The 19,775-nt window shown below is 39.4% G+C and overlaps 1 protein-coding gene across 4 annotated transcripts in view; it reads right to left on the reverse strand.

Moving 5' to 3' along the window:
• CEPT1 (choline/ethanolamine phosphotransferase 1) overlaps window positions 1-19,775 on the reverse strand; it is a 45,491-nt gene that overhangs the window by 14,427 nt on the left and 11,289 nt on the right. The gene's annotated exons all lie outside the window — the stretch shown is intronic.

Raw genomic sequence — 19,775 nt, forward strand, 5'->3', positions numbered from 1 at the left:
ATACCGCCAAATGCAAGGTCATACATCTAGAAACAAAGAATGTAGATCACACTCACAAGATGGAGGAATTTTGGAATGCAGTGACTCTGAAAGGGACTTTGGGGTTATAGTGGAAACCAACTAAATATAATCTCCCAATTCAATGTAGTGGCTAAGAGAGCTAACTCAATCCTCAGCTACATAAGCAGGCAAATATAGAATAGGAGTAGGGAGGCGACATTCGTGAGACCACTACTGAAATACTATGTCCAGTTTTGGTGTCCACCCTTCAAAAAGAACACTGAAAATCTGGAAAGTGTTCAAAGAAGAGCTACAAGAATGATTCAAGGTCCGGAAAACCTGCCTTATAGCAAGAGACTTAAGAAGTGCAATCTATGTAATTTTTATCAAAAAGAAGGATAAGAAGTGACTTGACCAGTATCATAAGTTCCTACATGGAGGAGATTTTTCTGATAGTAGGTGGCTCATTAATCTAGTAGACAAAGTTATAATAAGACCAAGTTGCTGGAAGATGGAACTAGATAAATTCAGCCTGGAAATAAAGTTGCAAAATTCTTAATAGTTGGGGTAACTAATGATTGGAACAACTTATTATGGATATAGTGGATTCTCTGTCACCTGAAGTTTTTATTTAAAGGGATGTCTTTCTAAAAACAGGGGTCGGCAACCTTTCAGAAGTGGTGTGCCGCATCTTCATTTATTCACTTTAATTTAAGGTTTCATGTGCCAGTAATACATTTTAGCATTTTTTAGAAGGTCTCTCTCTATAAGTCTATATATTATATAGCTAAACTATTGTCATATGTAAAGTAAACAAGGTTTTCAAAATGTTTAAGAAGCTTCATTTAAATTAAATTAAAATGCTGATCTTACGCCACCGGCCCACTCAGCCCGCTGCCAGCCTGGGGTTCCGTTAACCTAGGCTGGCAGCCAGGACCCCAGCTGGCAAGGGGCCGGCAGCCGGGACTCCAGACCAGCAGTGGGCTGAGCGGCTCAGCCCGCTGCCACTCAGCCCACTGCCGGTTTGGGGTTCCGTCCACCGGCTCCTGCCAACCAGGGTCCCGGCTGCTGGCCCTGCTCAGCTCGCTGCCGGTCTGGAATCCCGGCACTGCCCACATAGAGTGGGTACCTACCTTCTCCCTGGTTCTAGCCCATTCTCTTCCTCTCTCTGCACTGAGCTGAGGGTGGGAGTGCGCAGAGCACAGGGCTGGGGGTGAAGGAGCAGGCTGGGGGTTGGGGTGTAGGGTCTGGCCAGGAGCTAGAATGAGGGAGGGGACTCAGGGTTGGGGCAGGAGATTTGGGTGTGGAGTGCTTACCTGGGCAGCTCCCATTTGGTGCGAGGAGTGCAGGTGGGAATGGGGGGGGGGCAGGTGCAGGAGCTCCTGTTTGGTGCTCAGGGTGGGGGTGGGAATGTGGGGGGTGCAGGGGTCAGAGCAGAGGGCTGGGGGTGTGGGCTAGGGTCGTGGGGGTGCTGGAGGGGATATGCCCTGATTCCACCCCCCTTTCCCAAGACCCCGTCCCCACCTTTTCTGTGCCTCCTCCCTGGAGCAGTGAGCGAGCTGCGGCTCAGCTTCTCCCCCTCCCTCGAAAGGGCCATCAGCTGATGGGCAGCAGGGAGGGAGAGGAGGAGGGGCAGGAACCCAGCACGCTGGGGGAAGAGGCGGGGGGGGGGGGGGGGGGAGCTTGTCTGCCCTGCAGCTATTGTGAGCAGGACCAAGCTTCTTCACCCTGCCCCTGCGGGGGGCAGGGCGGAGAAGAGCGGGCCAGGGCAGGCAGGATTTTTAATGGCACGCTGCTGCCTGCCAGGGTCCCGGCCTGGGTTCGGCAGCAGGCTGAGCAAGGCCAGTGGCTGGGACCCAGCAGGCAGCAGCGTGCCATTAAAAATCGGCTCACGTGCTGTCTTTGGCACGCGTGCCATAGGTTGCCGACCCCTGTTCTAAAAGATATGCTCTAGTTCAATCAGAAACTATGGGGTTAATACAGGAATTATTGCATGAAATTTTAAGGCCTGTTACGCAGAAAGTGAGACTATATGACCATAATGGTCCCTTCTGACCTTAAAAACATATGAACATAGGGATCTACCTAACAAACATTCATGAAGCTAGGACAACGTAGGAGAACACCACTTGTGAAATGGGAACAGAAGGTGGGTGATGGGAAGAAGAAACACTGTATTCCTTCATTCATCTAGCTAGAGGACAAATTCAGAATGCTTGAATATGGGATCTCCTTCCAAAAGTACCTGAGCACTAATGAGATGAGCAGGAGTCAATCTATTTTACACAGCACGGGAGTAGAGGCATGAATGGGAAGAAGTGAAGGCTCTTGAATTCTTATACAACCTTAAGTGAGTCATTACCAGTGTTTATTATAATTCTGAAGTAACTGAATTGCTAAACTGCTTTTTAAAGTTTGTCCTTAAGAAAAATAAAGAAAAAATTATTGGTTAATTAGGAAATACCATAATGAAGACCTTGTAAATTTAGGTGTTGATAAAAAGTAGATCAAGTTTTCCAAGTAATCCTTTAACATATGTCAGCTGCCCAGATACTGTTATATTGATCCTATCGGGTTAAAGAGTAATCAAAGTTTGTAAAGCACTTTCAAGATAAAAAGTTCCAATTATTATTAAGGAGCAATAAATTTCCTTGAACCACAGAATTATTTTTGAAAATCTGGGAGAACTGGGCATATAACCAGTAGACTGGAGCAAGAAAAACATGGAGGGGGCAGAAGCCTGATTGACCAGTTTAAATCTAGGTTGATTAAAGCACTAAAAAGCTGTACTGTTAAGAACAATACTGCACTGGCCTCTGGGGAAGATGGACTATATTCATGATTCTTAAGATGTTTTTACAAACACTTCACTGGGAGTTACCAATATTTCTATAAAAAGAAAAGGAGTACTTGTGGCACCTTAGAGACTAACCAATTTATTTGAGCATAAATTGGTTAGTCTCTAAGGTGCCACAAGTACTCCTTTTCTTTTTGCGAATACAGACTAACACGGCTGTTTCTCTGAAACCTGTCAATATTTCTATGCAATATAAGCTTTAATTTTAAATATATATATTTTTGGCCTGTCTTCCAAACGTAAACTGTTTTTTAGTAATTAGATTAATGAACTATAAATTACATTGGGTAATATGCAATTCATGACATTTTTAGTAAGGAATATTTAGAAGTATAATTTATATTTTTAATTCAAAGAAACAGAAGTTTATATGCACCAAACAAATGTCATAAAAAGCACAACAAACATTAAAAACACATCACATTTTTTGCGTTACAACCTATGGAGATTTTTTGGCTTAAATGCACAAACACCACAAAGATGAGGAGAGAAGAGAGAAAAAAGATGTGGGATTTGGAAGTTCAGGTCACAAGTGAAAAGAGAACCTTTGGACCCAGAAGGCCTTTTCTACCTCCACTTATATAAAAATCAGACTATCGGTCAGACAGACAGATGATCTGCTCTAGTCCAGAGGGTCTGACCCTAGGGATGGGAACCACAGAGCAGGAGAGGTAGGCCTAGCAGAAAAAAGGAGGCCCAACACATTTCAGGGTCTGATTCTAGTTTTTCTTTTGCCTTTCTTGTGCTATTTTCTTATTTCGTTAAATGTAACGATAAAAACAAAACAGAAAAAAAGAAAGCCAACAGCACAAATACTAAAGCCAAAGTAAGAGGGCTCAGCAGAAAGCTTCTTGACTGGGATATTTTCAGGACCCCAATCATTTTGGACCACTCTTCCACAAGACTGACAGTTCTTTTGCCTGGTGCTTCCTGATTTAGTGGAGTCACATCAGCTCAGCAGATATAGTTTTTCACAGGATAAGGAAGAGGAAAAATGCACAAACAGCGGATCCCTGATAAATATGAAATGAAAACAAAAATAATTATTTTTTCTTGTGTGATTACCCCAAGACAAGACCCAAAACCACAATGGTTTTCTATAACTGGGCCAGATCCTCATCTTATGTAAATCAGCTTAGTTCCATTAAAGATAACTTATTCAACTAGTACAGTGTACTTCTTTTCACAATGGCACTCAAATTTTAAACAGAATAAACAGGAGAATCACACTTAAATTTTTAGGCCCCCCGGAAACAAAGGCCAACTATCTGCTTGCCATTCTTTAATAATAATATTTATACTGCAGTAATGCCCAGAGGCCCCAAAGGAGGTCAGGCCCGCATCATGCGAGGCAGTGTATAAACACAGACCCTACCTAGAACAGCTTACAATCTAAGAAAGACAAACCATAACAGAATCACAGAATTAGTTAGAGAGGGAAGAGATCCTTTAAATCATCCACTCCACCTCCCTGCCAACGAAGAAGCTATACTTCAGGCCTAGGAAGCCTTCTTTTAATATTTTTGTAATTTAGAAAGGGGAAAAAAGGCTAAGCAAACTTAAATCTGAAGCTTGAGAAAAAGTCATTTAAACCATAAGACTGAAAGAAAAATATATTGACTTGTAGCAAATGGACATTGCAAAAGGACAACTTAAGGAGCTTAGCTGTGACTAACTAAACAAAGAGCATCCACCATCGTAGCTGCTGAAATTCATTCATTTTAGTTCTGAACTCATAAATTCAATGAGTATTTACAATCGCAGCTTAATTACAGCTGAACTATTGAATTAATATAAGTCACCTCCCCTACTTCACCCTTCCAGTAAATAAAGGTGCAGAACTAACTAAAGAATGTTCATCAATAGCTATTCTTAAACCTATTTAAGAATTCTAGTAGCTCCAAAACCACAAACATTTGGGTCTTCCAGTTTCACTACTTGCAAAATACAGGAACTCTCCCTGCTGCAACATTTCTATTGTCTAATCTGTTCATCAATATTTGTTTACAGATAAGAACTTTTTCCCAACTGAATACAAAAACTGTGCTTATACAATATTATGGTGAGATCTTCCACCCACAAAGTCAGGAAATCCAAATGGAAGGCTCGCTAACTGTATTTTGTATTACTCTAGGTGGTGTTACTTAAGTGGTCCAGTGTGATTCTGTAGGAAGAGTTTATAAAGTGTCAGATCTATGACAAAGGTTAATAGCATTTTTTTTAAAAAAGTGTTTTAACTTATTTGTGTATCCCTATATTAAACACACTGAGTCTCAGAAATAAATAAAACACACTAGAAGTAATACTAAATTCCCAGAAAAAAAATACATTATTAAACTGAAAATTGCTAGTGAGGAAAATATTTTAAAAAGAGTGTTTCAGTTAAATGAACAAACACTAGAAAGCAAGGAAATTCTGTTACCATAAAAATTTTTTTCATTGCTCATCCTCTGCCTAAACTCACTAAACTACCATATGCCTATACAAATAGGCAACCCAACACTGGCAGTGAGCCAATACCTGCATGACAGCGTACTGTATTGTATTCACCAAAGCCATGTGCAGGAGCACAGACAATACACCAATTCACTCTTCTCTTACAGAACCATCTCTCTCTTCTCACTCCTCACATATCACCAAATGTTCATACCATCTTCCCTCATGACAGCTGCTTGAAATTTAACTACCATTTACAGAGGAGACGTGGGGGGACGGGGATGTAGGGTCACATGCTTCCCCCCCCTCGATTTCTACCAGAATTGATATGCCCTGCCCTGAACTCTGCTGCATACCATCAGAATCTTCAAATTGTGCCCCCACTATCAAGTTGCAGGTCATCTCTGACCATTTAAACATTTTATTATCTACAGAAGTCAAATTCCCTACAGCTTCAACCACCTAAAGCCCTGTATGCATTTGGGTTCCCCTATGTACACCTGCCACATAAACAATAGGGAAACATTGCAGCTGCAGACTTCAAGTCTACAAGCAAACTGCCGAAGTACAGGGGAGTTAAGATATCTCCAGCCTCAGGGGCTTGTGGCCAAACTAACAAGGGGTAAAATGATCAAGTGAACAGGGAGAAGAGCAGCCTGTGGAAATGAGGTGGTTTGAACGTTCTTAAAAAAAGTTGAAAATTATAGAAATGCAGAGTTATTTTAAACTTGACTAATTGCCTAGCATTCCATTGTTTGTTAAAAACGTCAATGCTCTTTGAAGTATTTTCCCTCCCAGTTATTGATTCTTACTTGCACATTTAACTAAGTTTCTCTCTCTAGAAAGTTGCTTGGGTGTTTTTTTTTTTAATTTGATCAAGAATAAAACAATAGTCCCCCTTGTCATATGGAAGTATATATTCCATTAAAATTAGATTATACCTGTCTTCATTAGCCTTCTTTGGATTCCTGATTGCTAGATTTGCCCCAAAATTACCTCAAAACTACACCTGCACATTTCATACCTTTCAGCCCAGCTGATTCAAAGCTGGACTATGAACTCTTCACTCCTAGGCCAGTGCACTCCTTAACTTACTTGAACGCAGCTGGTTTTGCTTATAGCATATGGAGTCCCTGTATAGCTTAGAAACTCTCCATGACATGAGTCCATTCATTCATGTGTGTGTGATGGGATTGTGTGTTTCAGAAATGATGCTGGGGACATTGTGTGTATGTTTGGGATGGAAGGCTGGAAAGGCGTCTTTGACCCAGTCCAAGTTCATATTGCAGTTTCTAAACTTCCCCAGAGTTTACATGGAGGTTAGAAGTCCACAGAACTTTGCATAAAGCTAAGGACGTCTTTCAAATCCTTTCAGGGTTTAGGACCTCCAAAACAAATCATTTCCTCAGTTCACCTTTGAACTGAAGACAATTCACCTTCCAAGAGACAAGTGTGAGAATTTTCAGCCTTGAATCATGCTTTAAGTAATGAGAATGGGGGCTTTTTACAGAAAATGCCTTCTCTTCAAGTGTAACTATAATGCCATTACCAGGATGCACTAATATCTTGATTAAACTTTTCCTTCCTTTGCTTGCTGTACTACCATTTCCTGAGTAATTTTTTTCAATTGTTCATATACTGTCAACAAGAAGGTATTTAAAAGTCATAACATCTAACCATGCTCAGAGCAGGTCTAACTGACATGTTGCTGAAAATGCCATAGGCAACCAGTAGCCCAGCTACAATAATAGCTCCCAACGTTAACACAACTGGAGCTGAACCAGAGTGGAAATTTTTGAAAAACGTCCCCTATTGTAAAAAGATGATGTGCCACAAAACTAAATGATAAACACAGAAGTATAATACCAGTTTCCATTTATGCAGCATGCTACAGCACAATAAATGTAATTGGACCGAAAAAACAAAAAACAACCTCTTAGGGTAGAAGTTCTAGAATGTTTATGTTGTTTTAATGAAATCTGTTGTGTTTTTAAGTTGAGACAAAAGTTATCCTTGTATTCCTGGAATGTTTCAAGGCAAAGTCCTCTATAGCTATTAGCCAGGATGAGCAGGGATGCAAAAACCACACTCTGAAGTGTCCTTAGCCACTGTTTGCCAGAACCTGGGAGTGGACAACAGGGGATGGATCACGCAAGGATTGCCTGCTCTGTTCATTCCCTCTGAAGCACCTGGCACTGGCCACTGTCGGAAGACAGGATACCGGGCTAGACAGACCATTGGTCTGACCCAGTATGACCATTCTTATGTTCTCACAAGCCGAAAAGGTAGTGGAAATGCTCTCTCTTTCTCTTCAAGCTTCTACTAAAATGAATGATTACAGCACCTATAAAACACTGTTTGGTCAATACTGGCCATTTTAATATGTATTTTAATAAGAAATTTAAAGTTGCTCACTGAAATTTGCCATTTTGCTCCACAAAAATGATACCTTTCATCAAAGATTCATAGATTTTAAGGCCAGAAGACCATGATCATCATGTAGTTGGACATCCTGTATACCACCAGTTAAGGAAACTCACCCAGTAATCGCTCCACCAAGCCCATCACTTCTGTTTGAGTTACAGCAGATCTTTTAGAAAGATATCCACTCTTGTTTAAAGACTTCAAGTGATGGAGAACCACATCCCCAGGTAAGTTATTCTAATGGTTAATTACCTTCACTGTGAAAAATGTGAGCCTTATTTCTAGTCTGAATTTGTCTAGCTTCAGCTTTTTTGTTTCCAGCTCCCAAATTTCCGGGATTGCAAATTTCCTTGCTACTTCCTCCACTTTTTAGAATTAAATAATTATCTCATAAAGTCTAAGACCCTGCCTTTAGAAAAGTGTCTTATCTAAAATAATGCAGCAGTTGAAAATTTCCCATTATCACAATTTCTGTCAGTAATGATATAGCTGACACCTTCTTCATTAAGTAGCTCCTCTTCCCTTGTTAGCCAGTCTGGAAAATACTCCCTCCTCCACCACACCCTGTTTTTCTAACATTTGTTTTAACACACACTTATGGGCTATTGCTGTTTGAGTGCGCTCTCCTGTTATGTGATGCAAAGTAAATCAAAATTCTTTTCATGGATGTGAAACTCTTGCTTTTCCAGCCTACTACCCATTCTCCCAGCATTTGCACAGACCCATAGCACAAATGTTATGCTCTTGTCCCTTTTTAAACATTGCTTTAATAGTTAGCGATTCCCATTTCCCCTCACTAAATAGGCCAGAGACCCAATGGGGTCGCTGCCTTCCTACTCTCTCTCTCTCTCTCTTTTCGGGACACACTCAGGAACTCCCTCTTTGCAGTTTCTTTTCAACGATCACATATCTATTCAGGGGACACCATCATAGGGCCTAATCACATCTGCCACAATATCAGAGGCTCGTTCATCTGCACATCTACCAATGTGTTATATGCCATCATGTGCCAGCAATGCCCCTCTGCCATGTACATTGGTCAAACTGGACAGTCTCTACATAAAAGAATAAATGGACATAAATCAGACATCAAGAGTTATAACATTCAAAAACCAGTTGGAGAACACTTCAATCTCTCTGGTCACTCTATTATAGACCTAAAAGTTGCAATACTTCAACAAAAAAACTTCAGACTCCAACGAGAGACTGCTGAATTGGAATTAATTTGCAAACTGGATACAATTAACTTAGGCTTGAACAGAGACTGGGAGTGGATGGGTCATTACACAAAGTAAAAACTATTTCCCCATGTTTATCCCCACCCCCCACCGTTCCTCAGACATTCTTGTCAACTGCTGGAAATGGCCCACCTTGATTATGACTACAAAAGGTCCTCCCCACCCCCCACCCCTGGTAATAGCTCACCTTAAGTGATCACTCTGGTTACAGTGTGTGTAGTCACACCCATTGTTTCATGTTCTCTGTGTATATAAATCTCCCCACTGTATTTTCCACTGAATGCATCCGATGAAGTGAGCTGTAGCTCACGAAAGCTTATGCTCAAATCGAATACAGACTAACACGGCTGCTACTCTGAAACCTGTCATTGTTTCATGTAGCACTGAAAATATTTGTAGTCAGTTCATGTTCAACCACAGGCATCTATCTATTCATCTAGGTTTGCACACCATACTTGTCACTCTGTTACTTGAGAGCTTATCTGGAATCTCAGTTGCAGCAAACATGACAATTGAAAAGTCACATAAAATGTGAAGACTGAAATGGCAATAGCTTTGTGCTGGTAGCCATTTTAGCTGTAGAGTGCAGTGCATTCTTGAAAGGAAGAAAGAGGAGGAGGATTTCCCATATTTCCCAGGGTACGTCTGTGACTCTCCCACTGGCACAACTCCCCCATCTCACAGGCATCCTTGCTTGGGGAAGTGACCACCACCTGCTCTCCTCCCGAACACTGGCTTTCCCATTACCACTGGCTCTCTCTTGTCACCTCTTCCCAATGCAAAGAATCTTGTCTGCTGGCAGAGCTGTCTCCCTGATTCAGACACTGCTTACCTCTACTCACTTGTCCCATCTTCTAGTTAGTGCCCTAATCACTCCCTCCTGCCAGGTAGACAGCCTCCCTCTCACTACTACTCATACTTGGATTTTGTAAATACTAAAGCAAACAGTTTCCTAGTCAATGAAATACTAGATTGGTCACATCCCTAATCAGCCCTTCATTTTAGATTGGAAAACCCCTCAAAATAGTGCAAAGCTCTGATGTAATGTCCTTCAAGAGCAAAACTAACGAAGAGGGAGGGTTCAAAGAAAGGGGGAAAAAACTGATGCAAGATCTTGAGGGATGAGGGAACTCAATTTGTTTAGTTTTCATAAAATTAAAGAGGAAATTAACTCTATACAGATTGGAAGGGCACAAGTACAGAAGAGGGGAAGGAAGTGTTTGTCTGGATCCTAAGGGATAACAAGCTAAAGATGAAAAAGGATACATTTAGATTAAGTATTAAGAAAAGCATTTTGAAAAAAAGGTCAATTAGACAGTGAAACTGCTAATGATGAAGTTATGGTATAGTCACTAAACTTCTTGAAGGAAAAAAGTGATACATGACCTTTCCTGAGCTTGAAGCAAGGGTTTGTCCTAGATGGCCAAGATATAACCTTTATAACCTTATCTGGCATGTGATTCTATTAACCACCCAAACAATTCTATTTTCTGGTGGGAAGGCATTTAACAACAAGAACTTTCAAAAGGCAGTTCCAACCAAATTAATCCAGCCCCTTGTGTAAAGAGGTGCTTTCACCATTATGGCTATCTTTATATGCAAAGGTGAAGCCAGCACTGTAAGTTTTAAAATAACCAATGGGGGGGAGAGGGACTTTGTTTAAAAAGAAAGTTATCTGCGGTTTTAAGTAAACAGTGAAACACTCTCAAAACCTCCTCATTTCCAATCAGAGTGGATTTTTTACTGCCCCTTCATACACCACAGATATTTTGTCTTTTAATAAAGCAGCTGTCTGTGAAATATCATTAGCAAGACACTTCTCATTTTCCAAGTTACTCTGTGCATGACAAAGGTGTTAGCTCTACAGGATCTATGCCATTTGTTCATTGGGTAGCATTTATTCTAGCGGTTACCGTATAGTTCCAGAACCAGGGCCCCACCATTCCTGTGAAAAGCTGGAGTACTAGAATACAAAGCAGGGACTCTGTAACATCAAATCTATGTGTGAGGGAAAGAAACATTTCAAAATACTGAGAGCTTCATCGAAGTAGCCCCATTAGAACAGATTTTCAATAACTGCTAAAGAGTATCAAATATGTACTTTTAATCTAGAAAGGTTTCCCCTTTAAAACACATTACAATAGTTATAGCTAAGATTTTTGGAGGTTTGGGGGTGGGCGTTTAGCTTTAATAACCGTGAAAGATGATGGCTTGGAAGCCGCAAAGACTAAACACCACTTAGCACTTATATAGTACTTTACATGTTCAAAGCACTGTATGGACTTTACCTAATTACTCCTTGACTCCCCTCTGAATCAGATGGGCAAATACTATAATCTCCACTTTATGGAAGGGAACACCCAAGACTTATCTATACAAACATTTAGTTTTCAGCACGCTGGGCTGTGAATCTACCCGCACTAATCTGTCCACGTGGACACTGCTGAGGCACATTAACAGTCCATTAATGCACTTTGATCTAGTCCCATTTCAAAGAGGACTAGACCATAGCGCATTAATAAAGTGTTAATGTGCATGACCAGCATCCACATGGACAGTTAGTGCGTGGCAGACTAGTGTGGGGTAGATTCACACCCCTCTTGCGCAAACTAAAAGTTTGTGTAGACAAGCCTTCAGAAACAAAAGGTAACGTGGCTTGCTCAAAGCCACACAGAAAGTTAGGGACACAATCAGAATTAGAAATCAGGACCGCTTGTATCCAACCCCATGCTCTTAATTCAGACAATGCTGAACTTTTATTAAACAGACACATGCAATAGCACTGTAAGTTTTCCACTGAACAAATATGTGGGCAGTGGTAGTGCAAGCTTCCTCACAGCAGCCTGGCCAGCATGGCTAAATAGTCAGCTAGCTGCCTCCAGTGAGCAGGGAGGTCTGCCTCCATACTCATTCAAGTCCTTTGCTTCTTGCCAGAGACTGCCAACAAGTGTGCCAAATATGAGATGGACACCTGTCCACTGGTAACAAAACTGTTACCAGTGTGGTGATCTTTATTAAATATAAAAGTTTTATTTCTGTCAGAAAGAGTGGGAAGAGTAATAAACTGTGGCCTAGTGAAGCAGAGAGATAGCAAGAGGAGCTGAACATATTCCCCACAGAGGCACATTTAGAGAATACAGTACCTGTAATAAAATTAAAAGATATTTTTAGGTCAGGCTGAACAATTAAAAATAGAATCACAAAGCCAAAAACTTCAAAAATTAAAAGGTCCAGTAGTAACAGACCCACAATATTTTACATCAGCAGTTCACAAATTGAGATGCATGTAACGGTGGTATGTAAGCTGCAATCAGATAGCATACAAGTTTAAAATTTAAAATTAAGTATAGTATCAGAATAAGAATCTACTGTAACTGTATTGATTGAACTTATGAATATGGTGCACTAGATGCTTTTCAATTTTAGAGGTGGTACACTAGGTTTCAGTGTGAAAACTGCTATTTTATGATGTATGTATAATGAGAAACACTAAATATATTGCCAGTTAAGGAAAGTAGGAAGAGAAAATTACATGTTACTCTTGGAACTGACTCTTTGTGATGGTAAGGTTGCATACAGTCACATTTTTATTCAAATACTGTTTAACTGTAACTTTACTTAGAGGGATTCCACTGGACCACTTGCCTAATTAAAGTTAAGCATGTACCTATGCAGTTGCAGTACCAGGGCCTAATTTCTTATACTTTGTGTTTAGTTTTTAAAATAAAGAGATAGGCATTTGAAGCTAAAATCTGGTGGTTTTCCTAGCGAGGGCTGGAAGCATCTTGAACCAATACCAGTACAGCTGACTAGCCCTACATGCATGTGCAGTATATGCCTGTACAAAGTTTTCACTGTATATGTTTAATATGCAGTTTTTTTTAAATGATCCTATTTTTGCTAAAACAAAACCAATTTTATTTCAAGTCAAGAAAAGACACTGCTCCTCCACAAAGATTATGTCCCCACCAAGTTTCAAAATCTGGCCCTTTTTGCTGTAGTTGTGGTCAAAAGTATGGTTCATTTTTCCCAATCCCACAGCAGAGAAACAGTAATTTTATTTACATTTCATAACTGAGGTGATTTAGCTCAAACTTTTAAAAGATTCACCTTCCAAGAGAACCAAGCAAGTGTGAATGTTTTGGAAGCTATAAGCACCAGAAGACAGACAGATACAGTGGAAATTGTTCTGAAATCCCTTTCTCACACATCTGCAAGCGCACACACTAGATTACTGAGTTTGGGCATTGAGCTGTGGATTTGGGCATAAATGACAAGAGACTGCTTTGCTACTTGAATCTCCGCACTAAAAAGAAAAATGCACAAGAACCCATCATCACTGAAAGGCAAAAAGAAAAGGCTATTAAGTCTAATGTGCAAGGACTGTGACTGTTGAATTTAAAATGTCATTTCAGGTCATTCTAATCTAACATTTTCATATAAATGAATGTAAGGAGATGTGTGAATGGATTGAATACAGAAGTACTGTAGAGAACTAAAGATAATTAACAGAGCTGTCAAGCAATTAAAAAAATTAATCGCGATTAATTGCGCTGTTAATAGATACCATTTAAATATTTTTGAATATTTTCTACATTTTCAAATATATTGATTTCAAACACAGAATATAAAGTGTACAGTGCTTACTTTATATCTATTTTTGATTACAAGTATTTGTATTGTAAAAAAAAATAAAACAGTATTTTTCAATTAACCTAATACAAGTACTGTAGTGCAACCTCCACCATGAAAATTGAACTCAGATATAGACTTATGTTAAAAAACAAAACCTACATTAAAAATAAAACAATGTGAAATTTTAGAGCCTGCAAGTCCACTGAGTCCTACTTCTTGTTCAACCAATCGCTCAAACAAGTTTGTTTACATTTGCAGGAGATATCGCTGACCGCTTCTTGTATACGGCACCTGAAAATGAGAACAGGCGTTCTCATGGCACTGTTGTAGTCGGTGTCACAAGATATTTACATACCAGATGCGCTAACGATTCATATGTCCATTCATGCTTCAACCACCATTCCAGGGGACATGCGTCCATACTAATGACTGGCTCTGCTCGATAACTATCCAAAGCAGTGTGGACTGACAAGTTCATTTTCATTATCTGAGTCAGATGCCACCAATAGAAGATTTATTTTCTTTTGTGGTAGTTTGGGTTCTGTAGTTTGCGCATGGGAGTGTTGCTCTTTTAAGACTTCTGAAAGCATGCGCCACACCTTGTCCCCCTCAGATTTTGAAAGGCACTTCAGATTCTTAAACCTTGGGCCGAGTGCTGTAGCTATCTTTAGAAATCTCACACTGGTACTTTCTTTGCATTTTGTGAAATCTGCAGTGAAAGTGTTCTTAAAATGAACAACATGTGCTGGGTCATCATCCGAGCTTGCTATCACATGAAAGATATAGCAGTATCCAGGTAAAACATTGTCAGAGACATAATTCTCCCCCAAGAAGTTCAGACACAAATTTAATAAACGCTTTAAAAAAAAAAAAAGCACACGAGCGTCATCAACATGGAAGCTTGTTCTCTGGAATGGTGGCTGAAGCGTGAAGAGGCATATGAATATTTAGCATAGCTGGCACGTAAATGCCATGCAAATGCCTGTTCTCACTTTCTGGTGACACTGTAAATAAAAAGAGGGCAGCATTATCTCCTGTAAATGTAAACAAACTTGTTTGTCTTAGCAATTGGCCGAACAAGGAGGAGGACTGAGTGGACTTGTAGGCTCTGAAGTTTTACATTTTGTGTTACATAACTGCACTCAAAAACAAAACAAAGTCTACATTTGTAAGTTGCACTTTCACAACAAAGATTGCACTACAGTACACGTATGAGGTGAACTGAAAAATATTTCTTTTGTTTAAATCTTTGCACCGTAAAAATGATCAAAAATATACACTGATTTTCAAATATATATGAAAATGTAGAAAAACATGCAAGATATTTAATTTCAATTGGTATTCTATTGTTTAACAGTGCATTTAATCAACAGCCCTAATTAACTGAAAATAGTGCTAACTGTAATTCAGTTATAGGAAATGCATCTTTCTAATTTAAAAATTTACAGCCAGTATTTCCCCTTCTTTTGTACTGTATTTTGGAAGACATGTGCAGCAAAAGGAAATCCATGTCAATTAGGGCTCTTTGCAAATTTTGCACTGTAATTTTATATATGTGCACTTAAGGTTGTGAAATCTTCCTTTATAATTAGAGTTATTTTGTGAAAACTTCTTGTAGAATAATTGGGTAGAAAAGTTGTCAAAACATTATAGAAAGAAAAGAGGGCCCCGAAAGTTGCAAATGTAATTTTTTTTAAAACCAAAATGCATTTTGAAAATATTAAGTAGGACTGTTCTTGAAAAAACAAAAATGTTTTGGACCTCATTATTTATCTTTCTTTTGTGTAACTCGGTCATTATACCACAGTAAAGGTTGTTTTGGGGTTTTTTTGTTTGTTTGTTTTAATTCATACATACTGTAGCAAGCTTTAATTTCCCGTTATTTTAAGGTCTAAACGTCAAACAGTAAAAGACAAGTTAGCCCCCAAAATAAAGTATCTCCATCCAGAAAGATCCTTTAGGGAACTTCTGTTTTACTTATATACACATCCTGCCAGTAAGTGCTGTAGTAGTCTATGAAACATTCAAAAATGAAAATAAATGGGGAAAAATATGTATTTTACAATAATGGTTTAGGATATAGTTTGAGAGACTTATTGAAAAATAAAAAGGCAATATAACAATTTAATAAAATATCTGTAACCTGCATTTTCATAGAATATCAAGGTTGGAAGGGACCTCAGGAGGTCATCTAGTCCAACCTCCTGCTCAAAGCAGGACCAATTCCCAATTTTTGCCCCAGATCCCAAATGGCCCCCTCAAGGATTGAACTCACAACCCTGGGTTTAGCAGGCCAATGCTCAAACCACCTAGCTATCCCTCCCCCATATTTTAATGGGTTAAACCTAACATTTCTTCCCCCCCCCCCTTCTAACAGTTAAGAGGAAGGTGGAGGAAACACTAAGAAAAGCTAATATTTACTTACTTGTAATCTCTCTTTTCACTGCTCAGCAATTTTATAAATGACAATATTCTAATGGGGTCCTCAAAAGACAACATGCAATGCTAAGAACATTGTTGGTCCTAGTGATTATGCTGGTGCACAGATATGCTGTCTAAATGCAGGTTTTTAATTAGAATGGCTAGGTTAGATAAAAACCCACAATTGTGAGCTAATATGGACTATATTTTAATACAACTTCTATTGTAACTGAACTTTAATTGTGTTTGATCATTTTCTTTGGGAGAAAATTAAGCATTTTGGGGTATCTTCTCATTGCAGCCTGTGCTAACAAAATTATTATGGTTGGCCAGCAGCCATACATGAGGAGCACAGAAGAATTAAGGTATGGGCACAAAACAGTTCCATTCAAGGAACTTTGTTCTTACAGGTCTCTGTACCAATCTGAGGTTTGTATGGCTTACTTTGCTTTCCTCAGTTCCTTGCCAAAAGGTATAAACTGAAGAAAAACTTCAATTAGACACTACTTTCCAGGACACCGTTGCTCGGTTTAGTATATTCCACAATCCTAGGTCTTGTACAAGCTGAAGATATCCTTGGTATTGTATGAGGCTGATGCACCATAAGGGAAAAAAGCATAAAGCAGGTGCAACTTCACAATGAGAGCGTGCCCTGTTTTTCCTCGGGATTCCATAAGCCAGCCTTCACATCCAGGCTGGATTCAAACAAATCTACTGTGCACCTGAATTTGCTGATCTCAGACAGTTCTTCAGAAACGTCAGGGTATACCAGGGTTGGGGCAAAGTCTGTTCTAAACAGATGTTAGTTGCTGCAGAGAATCAGATCCCAAGATTTTGCTTTCTTCCCCAGATACTTAATCTATATTTCAACTCCTTTTTAAATGATGCATTTCTGCCCAAATTTCTACGTATTCCTACTTTTGTGTGCACACACACTTTACAGACAACATAGCCAAGTACTTTTAGATTTAGAACTTTATTTCCGAGAGGCAGTGTCGCCGGAACTGTGTGTCACATTGGAATTTTAGGTTCAATTCAGCTCATGAGGCCTCCACCAATAACAAAGGTTGTGAAAGGCACAGAATTAATATCAGTCTCACTTTTTGTGGTGACTGTCTCATGGTCTCTTAGTACCCAGATAAAAACACCTTGCCAAAGGCATCACAGAGATGGAAAGCAGCAGCAGGTCAACAACGATCATCCTTTCTGTCTGTGCCCAGTCAGGAGGTTCAACTGTGCGTGGCATGCTACAGAAAGATGCAGGCACAATACTAATAGAATCCTGACCGACCTCCAGGAAGCTTTACAGAGAAAAAGCCAGATGGGAAGTAGCAGTTGTTGACAACTTCTAACGCAGAAAAACTAGAAGACATATTCCTTGTGACAGCAAAAGGCACCTTCCTGACCTCAGGACAATCCTCTGCCAAAACTTCAAGTTCCTTTCTGCAAACCATGGAGTCGTTAGGGTTCTTCAAGAAGTGGTCAGAATAGTTTTTATAATGTAAAGGGTTAGACAACATAAATATAGGGGCTGCTGCCGTTTAATGAACTCAAATCCTAAAACTGGTCCCAGGGGTACTCCACTCAGATAACATTTTCAACATGTAGCATTTCCCTCTATGCACAGGGCATACTTCCTGATCTTAATGCCAATTTTTTATCCAGTACAATGTCTTATCTTCTTTTCTGTTACTCTTCCATGGCCAAGAAGCTCTGATGTGGAATCTTTCAAAAGCATTTGACAGGTTATGTACGTTTACTAAATCCACCTCATGGCTTACAGCGATAAACACTTTCAGAAGGTTCCAGCAGGTCAGATCTATGCCAGGGATAGTCTATTTTTTGTCAAGGGCCAAATTTCTCAGTCAAGGTCGAGACTCCAGAGAAAATAATTTCTGGTATTGTGGAATCCACGACTGACTGCAGCATTGTGGATGTAGTCTCATCACAACCATATTCAAAGTGCTCATCAACTCCTTGTTCTTTGATACTTCTCTGTATTCAGTCTACCATGGTATTGAGAGACTATTTGCTATCAACTAGCACTCAAGTCTCTTACAGCATCACGGCTTTCCACTGCCCTTCCTATGTATTGTCTGGGGGATTACTTTCAATCTGGAAGAATGCATCTAACAGGTCTGAGAGAATCTCCTTTTATTTCCTGCCCATCTTTCTAACCTCTTTAGCTCTGTTTATATCTTCATCAGTTTATAAGTCTCCACATTTTATTTCATCATCGTGTTTACTTCTTCTTTCACAGCTACTGTAACATCTTAATAATGTAACAGATCGCTGGGGTATTTTGTAGCCTACCTTCCCCAACTCATTACACTCTCATTTACCATTACCTTTCATTTACAGCTGAATAGCCTATTTTCAATTTATGTAACCCTTGAATAGAAGCTCTGTATTTGAATAAAAATATCAAGTCAGATTTCTAGTGAATGCACTACACAGGTCCAGTTATATTGCCATTTCCCTTTGGGAACTAATTTTGTAATTTGACAAATAAAAGCATCAAATTTACTCTAGAGCTTCAGCTGTACTTCTCATATTCAAATTTTAATTTCCAATTAAATCCAAAATATCCACTGACTTTGTTGGCTGTTAACATGTCAGGTAACAAAATAATTCTTTACTACCAAAGCCGCAACAAAAATAGCCTTTGTTACTGTAGAACAGAAGTGCCAAGTCATCTAAGGGGAAGCAGCCAATGAGAGCTACCAACATCTATTTGGAATGTATAGGTACCTATATCTGCAAGTCTCAGGCGATAAGCAGAATAAGTCTTATAGTGCAAAGATTGGTAAAGAGAAAGCTTCAGAGACAAACTAATATTTAGCACTGCTTATTGTCTTCTTTCCTAATATTCATTCTCAGGTTTTTGTGGCAGACATTAATGAGAGTTCGTTGTAAGCCGATTAGCCTTATGACCGTGCGACTGGTTAAAAGAATGAGTTCATTATACAAATGCGGATCTGATACAACTATATTATGTGCTCAATATTATAAGTATGACATTTAGTATGACCTTTTAGATGTATTATAAATATTCATTTATCATCAGAAAATACTGATAATTTTTCATTTTAACAGTGAGGTTCCTGTAGAATTAGATTTTGAAACATGGCATCTGTAAAATTAGAGACAAGTTTTGGTGCATTGATCCCAGTGAAAGGGATCTTAAAAATTAATATGTGGAAATGAGAATATTTACATGGCTACTTCTCTGACTGCACCTGGAAATCAAATAGTTTGAGATGTAAATATCATTTGCACCTTTAACATTTAAGCACATGCTGAGGCCTCTATAAAAATCAGGCTCTTTGGGACGGTCTCTGCAGGGAGCTGATTGTCCTCAATGCTCACTGGACTTCAATGGGAGCTGAAGGTGCTTGGCCCGTCCCAGGGTAGAGCTCTTACTGTGTTCTGAAAGAACAAGGACCTAACATTATGGGCAAAAGTCTTATGTGGAGAAGTCCAGGAACTGGGACCAAATTTTCATCGGTTACAACATGAATCTCAAAAGACGCCAATGAGGTTGCTAAAGTTGCTCTGGATTTATGTGATTGATATTAGAGTCTGACCCTTGATTTTTATGGGATCACTGAATATTGGCTATTTTGGTGTTTCCTATTGTTCTATTAGAAATCTACTCAATGGAGCTAACCAAATGAGACTTATCGGGTAAGCTCAATGAATATTAAATTTCTCCTTAAAGGGCTATTTCAGCCAAAAGTTCCAGAACTTGATTTTAGTTTGAT

Source organism: Natator depressus, chromosome 21 (assembly GCF_965152275.1).
Source record: "Natator depressus isolate rNatDep1 chromosome 21, rNatDep2.hap1, whole genome shotgun sequence".
In the NCBI taxonomy this organism is placed as follows: Eukaryota; Metazoa; Chordata; order Testudines; family Cheloniidae; genus Natator; species Natator depressus.